We start from the raw sequence: 8,952 nt of genomic DNA, 5'->3' as shown, positions 1-8,952 counted from the left end.
TATTCCTAGTGTTCTAAAATAGTCCTTTATTTTAGTCTTAAGGAAAAAAGACGTTCTGTTATATTGAAGAACAGATTTAAATTTAGACAAATTAATAACTTGGGTTTGTGATAATTTGTAAAATACATATGCTTGTGACAAGTAGGATAAATCAAAAAAACTATGTGAATTTTTCTTACTAATATTATAAATATTATAAAGTGACTTTTTGATAGTCCAAATAAATATAAAGATAATTTTGTTTTTATTATTAATTTTTTCTTGATTTATTTCATTATTAGAAATGTATTTCTCAATCAATTTCTTTGTTGATTTAAGCTATTTCCTTGTTGATTTAAGACAGAGTTGTGTATTAATTATTGTAATATTAATGATAGATAAAAATAGATCGATGTATAATCTTTGAATGAATAATTTTCTAAAATAATGGAATTGACATATTAATCGAGTATTTGTTTTTTTTAATATTTGGAAAATATTTTTTGGCGATTTAGGACTAATGTCTATTTCTGAAGTTACTTTCTTTTTCTCTTTTGTAATTCTTTCTATTTGATTTTTTATTGTACTTGTTCTATCAGTCAAACACTTCATTTTGGTTTCTATGAGTGAAGAATTTGGCCAATTTCCAGATTCAATTTGACTAAATGATTCATTAATTATTTGATTACTAATTAGATAATCTTTTTCTTTTTTTTGTTTTATTTGATTTAGATATTTCTTTGAATCTAAATAATACAATTGGATTTATGTTTGAAAGTTCTTTTTTTATTTTTGTTAGAAATAGAATATTTTTTATAAGCTATTTTTTGGTTTCTTTTGAAACTCTTCGAAATAATTTTGTTTTTCCTTTTAAAACTTTTCGAGTTATAGTTATAAAAGTTATAAAATATTTCTTTTTAAATTTTCCAAATTTTTTTTCGAGTTCCTTAAAAATGGGCTCAAAAAATGAAGGGCGCTTTCGGGGAGAACCAAAGGGAAGTTCAGCTTCCATTCCCAAAATTGTTAAAAAAACAAAAATCATCTTTTTGTTTTTTCTTTTTCATCAGCTCAACACGGGAGGGGTACAGTTTAGATATATGCCAAGGTTTCAGACAAAAAGGAAATAAAATTTTGATCTGAATCCCATCGCTCAACCAATTTGTAGAAATTCTGTTTCTGATAATTGAACACCATTATAAGTACATTTAATATGCATTTCTCTATTCCTCAGACCATTCAGGAAGTTGCAAGAATAACATACGCCTGAGATTTTTGGCTATTATCAATGAAGGTAATACAACATTTTTTTGAAGAATTGATTAAGTTATTAACATGTAACCTCTTATTATTTGCGCACAAAGAATGTTATCCCAGGCTTCTACTACCGCAAGCCGTGCTTTTTCCTTTCTTGTGTTCTTCTTTTTTTTATCATTTTCTTTTTTCCTCTTCTCTTTTTGTTTGTTCTTCTTTAGACTTTAGAATCTTGAATTCTCCCTCTTTACCTGTCCAATTTTAAAAAATTGGTTTAATCAGTCCACAGATATCAAAACAAAAAAGATTTGGGGGGAGGGTTATTCTGTCGATAAAAAAGGGGGAATGCGCATTTGCTTGAAATAGTTTCCAAAAAACTATTTTTTGCCTTTGACCCCACATAGAGCCTGTAATTATACCTCGCCAAAAATCAGATTGTTGGGAATAGATTATTAAAGGCACTTCCTCATTAGTCTCATCAGGATCCTTCTTCTCGTTGTTGGCAGTAAAAATAACTACACGTTTGAATTTTCTTAAACGAATTTGATAATCTACTGAAAGGTCATCTTCAAATTTACCCAATTGTTGGTCCAATTCGGTGATTAATTTACATGACTAGCGAGGTTTTTTTACTGATTTCGTTTATTACAATCGATTTGTTTTCAGATTTTGTCTCATTAGGATCAATTGCGTTGAATACAAATTTTAAAAATTTAGTTCTTTTATCTGAATGCGTTCTTACCTATTCTTGGTCTGAAAATAAAGAAAGGTATTTCAAATTTAAACTCGATTTTGGTTCGTTACCAAATTCATTGAAAGTTAAGAACTCGTCAATTTCTGTTGATAATGGTTTTTTATCAATCGTATCCAGTTTTATTTCAAATTCTTGGTAATCAGTATTCGGAAGAAAGATAGTATGAATCCTATTTAGTCTCACTCTCTCTTTCAAATTTTCTAGCGAATTATTGTTTATGATTGAAGGTGAAACCCCTTTTTTGATTGTTCCTCGATATGGTCCATTTAACAAAGGATCGTACATTTTAGGCATGTATTCTTTTTTAGTATCATCATTACACAATCTAGTCCTTGTTTCAATTATATCCAGAGAAAGAGATTCCTTGTCTAGAACTTCAAGTCGATTTTAAAATTCCTTATTCAGATTATTACTTTTTTCTTTATTGGTAGAAACCCACTGATTGTCCAATTCATGAGGGAGCATTTTTTGGAGTGATAATAGGTGTATCTTTCTTTTTATCATTTTCCAAAACGTTGATAAACTTGGCGGGTATGTAAAAGATATTCTTTGTTTTCCATCACTTTTACATGTGTCAAAAAATTATTGTGACATTTTAGTTCTTACGGCTTGGTCAAATCGATTATTCTTTATGTAGCGAAATGGTCGATTCCACCGATTATAATCAAAAAGAATACTCACAAGAGGTTTTTTAAACCCGAAGAGGTCTTGATTTTCATTTTTATTATAAGCAATTGCAATTTAAAATTTTTTGGATTACCCGTGTTATTATTATTATTATTATTATCATTATCATTATTCAGATAAGAATCTTTTTTATCATAAATTTCACAATTACTAGTATTAATATTTTTATAGCCTCTCTCTATAAGGTGAGAGTGGAATTTATCCTTTATTTTGTCCTTTCCATTCACTCGAATTTCTTCCGTTTCATCGATTTTGTCTAGATCCGACCCTTCTTCCGAAAAAGGGAAAGGAGAAGGATAAGGATCTTCTTCAGTGGATCCCTCTTGAAAAAGGGAAGGAGAAGGATAAGGATCTTCTTCAGTGGATCCCTCTTGTTCCTGTTTAGTCCCCTTCATTTCGGAAGCAGTTTCAACATCTCTTTCTTCCTCACTTTCCTCCCTTTCTTCTTTTTTTGAGGCCTCTTTAAGTTTCTTAGCTTCCTTCAGTTTCTTAGTAAGAATGGGTGAGGCTGTTCTGCCTAAATAGTATACACAGGTAATAAATAAGAGAATACTAAAGATCCGAGCCATAGAATTTCTCAATTCTAACACAATGTACTTATTAGATCGAATGTACTTATTTGATCTAATAGAATGATTTTTCCGTATCCAAACTAATACCAATCCAAGCCATTTCATGAATAAAATGTGACCAATTAACCAACCAACAAAACCACTTATTACAAATAAGATCTTGTTGTTGCATCGAAAGAGATAAATGTTGACTAATCTGGCTAACATTGAACTTGGTAAAATGAAATGGTTGAATAATTGAAAAATGAGATAATTCAGGAATACACATTGAATGCTGAGATTACACATTGAATTTCTGGTAGTAGATCCATAGTCAAAAGAGTGTTTGTGATTGTTCTAGAAGAAATGAAACAAAGATATGGTAGAGCTAGGACAGTTATTGTATGAGGTCTACCCAATACTAGATGCAGAGGCGCATAATAGATTGATATGAACATCATGAGCTATCCCGTAATAAAACCAGTTATTGCTGATACCTTCTTCTCGGTTCCTTCTTCCATAAACAGAGCTCGGAGAAGGAAGAGATAAGAGGGCCTTATGGAGAATGTGGTCAGAAATCCATAATAGAGTCCGACTACAACGATTGAATTGATTATCTTCATGCATAAGGATACTAGATTACCTAGTAGAAAAGATTGAAAAATCATCACAAACCTCCCTTATTTCTTTTTCTATTGCAATTTCTAGATTATTATATGATGATTTTTTCACTTTCCAAATATAGAAAAAAATAAAAATAGATAGACTAGAAACGACATCTGTTATGTCAATGAGACAAAAGGGATATTAAATGAATGGAATTGGGATATGGATGGAATATAATAAAATAGAGCCACTTTGAGATTCCCTCTGAAATGAGGCATGTAAGGAAGCCACTATGAAGAAGTTACGGGAGTTACAAAGAAAGCTTCGAGCTCATATTGGTCATGGGTTGGGAACAGGAATTGAACTCTATGAGATCGAATCTCCTATTGTTCCTCAGTAGCTCAGTGGTAGAGCAGTCAGTTGTTAACCGATTGGTCGTAGGTTCGAATCCTACTTGGGGAGATTTGATTGATTCTGAATTAAAGAATTCAAAATAGAGGGGCTCGCTTTGCCCATTAACAGTAGGTAACCCGTTCCCTGTCTTTGTTTCTATTGCATTCTCTCTTATCGTATCATATTCTGTTCTGTGAGATTAGAAAATCACCATCAATACCTCGGTCTATGTCCGATATAACCCTTTGTTCCATAGCCCTGGGGTGGGGCTATTTACAACTAGCCAATTAAGAAGTCTCAGATGTACTAGCACTGCATCTTTGATGTAGTCATCAATTCTCCCGAGAGGTCACAATTGCCGCGAGCAAAGATATTAATGACGAGGAAGGCTTTTTTGTTATGCTACTAATACTTGCTCTGCTATTCTGCCCAAGCCTAGCTGAGGAAGAGTTACGGGGCGTAAAACAAAAAAATATGCCGATCGGGCATACTATGTGTAATGATTTCCCCATTCACGATAAATAAAAAGAGAAAAAGAAAAGCCATTCCATTTTGACAAAAGACCCACATCCAAGTTCCATAGCTTTTGGTTCGCTATCCCGATCATGATTTTCCTAACCCCAAAGGAAAAGGTACTTCCCTTTTGGGCCGGTTTGGGTGAGGAGGGATTCGAACCCCCAACACCGTGGTTCATAGCCACGTGCTCTATTCCTCTAAGCTATAGGCCCCACCCCGTCTCCACTGGATCTGTTCCTGGGAGTACCCTCAAAAAAAGGAACCTTTCCTCTCCCCATCCATTTCGGGTTAAGAAGATGTGAAAGCACATTTATCTCTATAAGAAAGGTGCGCTCCGAGGTGTGAAGTGGGAGAGAAGGGATGTCACAATTGGGGTTTTGAATAAAATGACCTTTTGATTTTTCTTTTGATTTTTCATTTTTTTTGTTTTCATATTGAATAAAAATGAGAGGTGTTAAGATTTTTATCATCTTGGCGTCGAGCTATTTTTTCGTAGGACCTCCCCTACAGTATTGTCACCGCAATAGAGTTTAACCACCAAGTTCAGGATGGATTGGTGTGGTTCCTCTACTCCTAGGACATCAGAATATCGAACCATGAACGAATAAAGGCATGAGAGAAAAGCATATTAGCTAGTGATTGTGAGGCCCAAATTCTTGACTGGAGGGGACATCAAAGGCCTCTGCCCTTCCATCTCTTAAATAGATAGAGGGGGGGCAGAGATTTTGGTTTTTTCATTTTATCAAACATTTGAACAATGAAAATAGATGGCGAGTGCCTAATCGAATTGATCAGGTCATGTAGGAACAAGGTTCAAGTCTACCAGTCTGTTAGGATGCCTCAGTTGCATACATCACTGCACTTCCACTTGACACCTATCGTAATGATAAACGGCTCGTCTTGCCATGACCTTCTCTTGAATTCTCAAAAAAACTTCTGTCGCTCCATCCCTGAAGGGACAGAGAACCCATCGCTGTCTCGGCTGTGCTACCGGAAGCTCTGGGGAAGTCGGAATAAGAATGCACTCATCTTGGGGTGGGCTTACTACTTAGATGCTTTCAGCAGTTATCCGCTCCGCACTTGGCTACCCAACATTTACTGTGGGCACGATAACTGGTACACCAGAGGTGCGTCCTTCCTGGTCCTCTCATACTAGGGAAAGGTCCTCTCAATCTCAATACTCTAACGCTCACACTGGATATGGATCGAACTGTCTCACGATGTTCTGAACCCAGCTCACGTACCGCTTTAATGGGTGAACAACCCAACCCTTGGAACATACAATAGACCTAGGTAGCGAAGAGCCAACATCGAGGTTCCAAACCCTCCTGTCGATATGAGATCTTGGGGAAGATCAGACTGTTATCCCTAGAGTAAATTTTATCCGTCGAGCGACGGCCCTTCCACTCGGCACCATTGGATCACTAGGGCCAACTTTCATCCCTACTCGATGGGTGGGTCTTGCAGTCAAGCTCCCTTATGCCTTTGCACTCGAGGGCTAATCTTTGTCCTGCCCGAGGAAACCTTGGTACACCTCCGTTACCTTTTGGGAGGCCTATTCCCCATAGAAACTGTCTACCTGAGACTGTCCCTTAGCCCGTAGGTCCTGACACAAAGTTAGAATTCTAGCCCTTCCAGAGTAGTATCTCACTGATGGCTCGGGCCCCCCGGAAGGAGGCCTTCTTCGCCTTCCACCTAAGCTACGCAGGAATGGCCCAAAGCTAATCCCAAGAAATAGTGAAGCTTCATAGGGTCTTTCTTTCCAAGTGCAGGTAGTCTGCATCTTCACAGACATGTCTATTTCACCGAGCCTCTATCCGAGATAGTGCCCAGATCGTTACGCCTTTTAAGCGGGTCGGAACTTACCCGACAAGGAATTTCGCTACCTTAGGACCATTATAGTTACGGCCGCCGTTCACTGAGGCTTCGGTCGTCGTCTCCCCTGTCATCAGGTCACCAACTTTCTTGAACTTCCAGCACTGGGCAGGCGTCAGCCCCCATACATAGTCTTACGACTTTACGGAGACCTGTGTTTTTGGTAAACTGTCGCCTGGGCTTGGTCACTACGACCCCCTTTGTGATGTGAAGTGTCACCCCTCTCCCGAAGTTACCGGGCTATTTTGTCGAGTTTTTTAGAGAGAGTTGTCTCGCGCCCCTAGGTATTCTCTACCTACCCACTTATGTCGGTTTTGGGTACAGGTACCCTCTTGCTTAAAGTCGTTTGAGCTTTTCCTAGGAGTATGGTATAGGTTACTTCAGCGCCGTAGCGCCTAGTATTCGAACATTGGCTCGAGGCATTTTCTCTACCCCTTCTTACCCTGAAAAAAGGCAACGACACCTTACGTTCTTGAACCGATAACCATTTTTCGACTAACCTAGCCTTCTCCGTCCTTCGGGACCAACAAGGGGTAGTACAGGAGTATTCACCTGTTGTCCATCGACTACACCTTTCAGCCTGATCTTAGGCCCTGACTCACCCTCCCTGGACAAACCTTTCGGAGGAATCCTTAGGTTTTCGGGGCATTAGATTCTCACCAATGTTTGCGTTACTCAAGCCGACATTCTCCCTTCCAATTCGTCCACTACCGCTCATGCGAAGGCTTCCCTATAAGGCAAAACGCTCCCCTACTGATGTATTTTTACACCCCACAGCTTCGGCAGATCACTTAGCCCCATTCATCTTCGGTGCAAGAGCGCTTGATCAGTGAGATATTACGCACTCTTTCAAGGGTGGCTTCTTCTAGGCAAACCTCCTGGCTGTCTCCGCACCCCTACCTTCTTTGTCACTGAGTGGCCATTTAGAGGTCTTAGCTAGTGATCCGGGTTGTTTCCCTCTCGACGATGAAGCTTGTCCCCCATCGTCTCACTAGCTGACTTTGACCCCTCTTTCTTAATTTTAAGGCTATACCTAATATTCAGAGTTTGCCTCAATTTGGTACCACTCTTGCGGCCTGCACCGAAACAGTGCTTTACCCCTAGATGTCCAATCAACTGTTATGCCTCAACGCATTTTGGGGAGAACCAGCTAGCTCGAGGTTCGAGTGGCATTTCACCCCCAACCACAACTCATCCACTGATTCTTTAACATCAGTCGGTTCGGACCTCCACTTAGTTTCACCCAAGCTTCATCCTGGTCATAGATAGATCACCCAGGTTCGGGTCCATAAGCAGTGACTATTGCCCTATGAAGACTCATTTTTGCTACGGCTCCAGTGGGTTCCCTTAACCAAGCCACTGCCTATGAGTCGCCGACTCATTCTTCAACAGGCACGCGGTCAGAGCCCTGGCTCCTCCCACTGCTTGGGAGCTTATGATTTCATGTTCTATTTTACTCCCTGATGGGGGTTCTTTTCACCCTTCCCTCATGGTACTACTTTGCTATCAGTCACCCAGGAGTATTTAGCCTTGCAAGGTGGTCCTTGCTGATTCACACGGGATTCCATGTGCCCCATGCTACTTGGGTCAGAGCGTAAGCTAGTGATGCTTTCGGCTACTGGACTTTTACCATCTAGGGTGCAACATTCAGGTTGTTTCACCTAGAAGCATGACGCTTGTATTGCTCTCCCACAACCCCATTTTCATGGTTTAGGAAGATCCCATTTCGCTCGTCGCTACTACGGGAATCGCGTTTACTTTCTTTTCCTCTGGCTACTAAGATGTTTCAGTTCGCCAGGTTGTCTCTTGACCGCCCATAGATTCAACAGCAGTTCGAAAGGTTGCCCTATTCGGGAATCTCCGGACGTATGCTTATTTTCAACTCCCCAAAGCATTTCGTCGATTACTACGCCCTTCCTCGTCCCTGGGTGCCTAGGTATCCACCATAAGCCTTTCCTCATTTGAACCTCTCCCTTCACTTTTATGGCTATACCATCCTAAGGTTCTGCTAAATGGATAGATCTTATCAACATCCATGAATGATAAATCATAGATCAAACTGCCGAATCATAAAAATTGGGTGCTATCATAAAACTTTGTATCAGCTAAGTTCACGATTTGGAGATAAGCAGACTTGAACCGCTGACATCCGTTGTAGGTTAAACCACTGCCTCTCAGGTCCCCCAACTGATTCTACCATAGAGGCCAATGATAGACAATAACTCCCCCCCCCCAAAACATAGCTTACAACTTTTATCGTACTGTTCTCTCCAAAGAGCAACTCTTCTTAAAATCTCACTTAAAAGGTGCTGAGTTGGAATCCCATTCTAACTAAGGATT

At 39.0% G+C, this 8,952-nt stretch overlaps 1 non-coding gene and 2 pseudogenes across 1 annotated transcript; 2 read left to right on the top strand and 1 right to left on the bottom strand.

Annotated features, from left to right (window-relative positions):
• Positions 1–1,407: 1,407 nt before the first annotated feature.
• Positions 1,408–3,926, bottom strand: LOC124898367 (annotated as a pseudogene).
• Positions 3,927–4,218: 292 nt separating this feature from the next.
• TRNAN-GUU lies at positions 4,219–4,290 on the top strand. The gene has a single exon. It is a non-coding gene; the product is annotated as a tRNA-Asn (tRNA).
• A 739-nt stretch (positions 4,291–5,029) lies between these two features.
• On the top strand, positions 5,030–7,348 carry LOC124898351 (annotated as a pseudogene).
• The last annotated feature ends 1,604 nt before the right edge of the window (positions 7,349–8,952 follow it).

Source organism: Capsicum annuum, chromosome 1, assembly GCF_002878395.1.
Source record: "Capsicum annuum cultivar UCD-10X-F1 chromosome 1, UCD10Xv1.1, whole genome shotgun sequence".
Lineage (NCBI taxonomy): Eukaryota > Viridiplantae > Streptophyta > Magnoliopsida > Solanales > Solanaceae > Capsicum > Capsicum annuum.
This window is presented reverse-complemented; position numbering and strand designations above follow the sequence as displayed.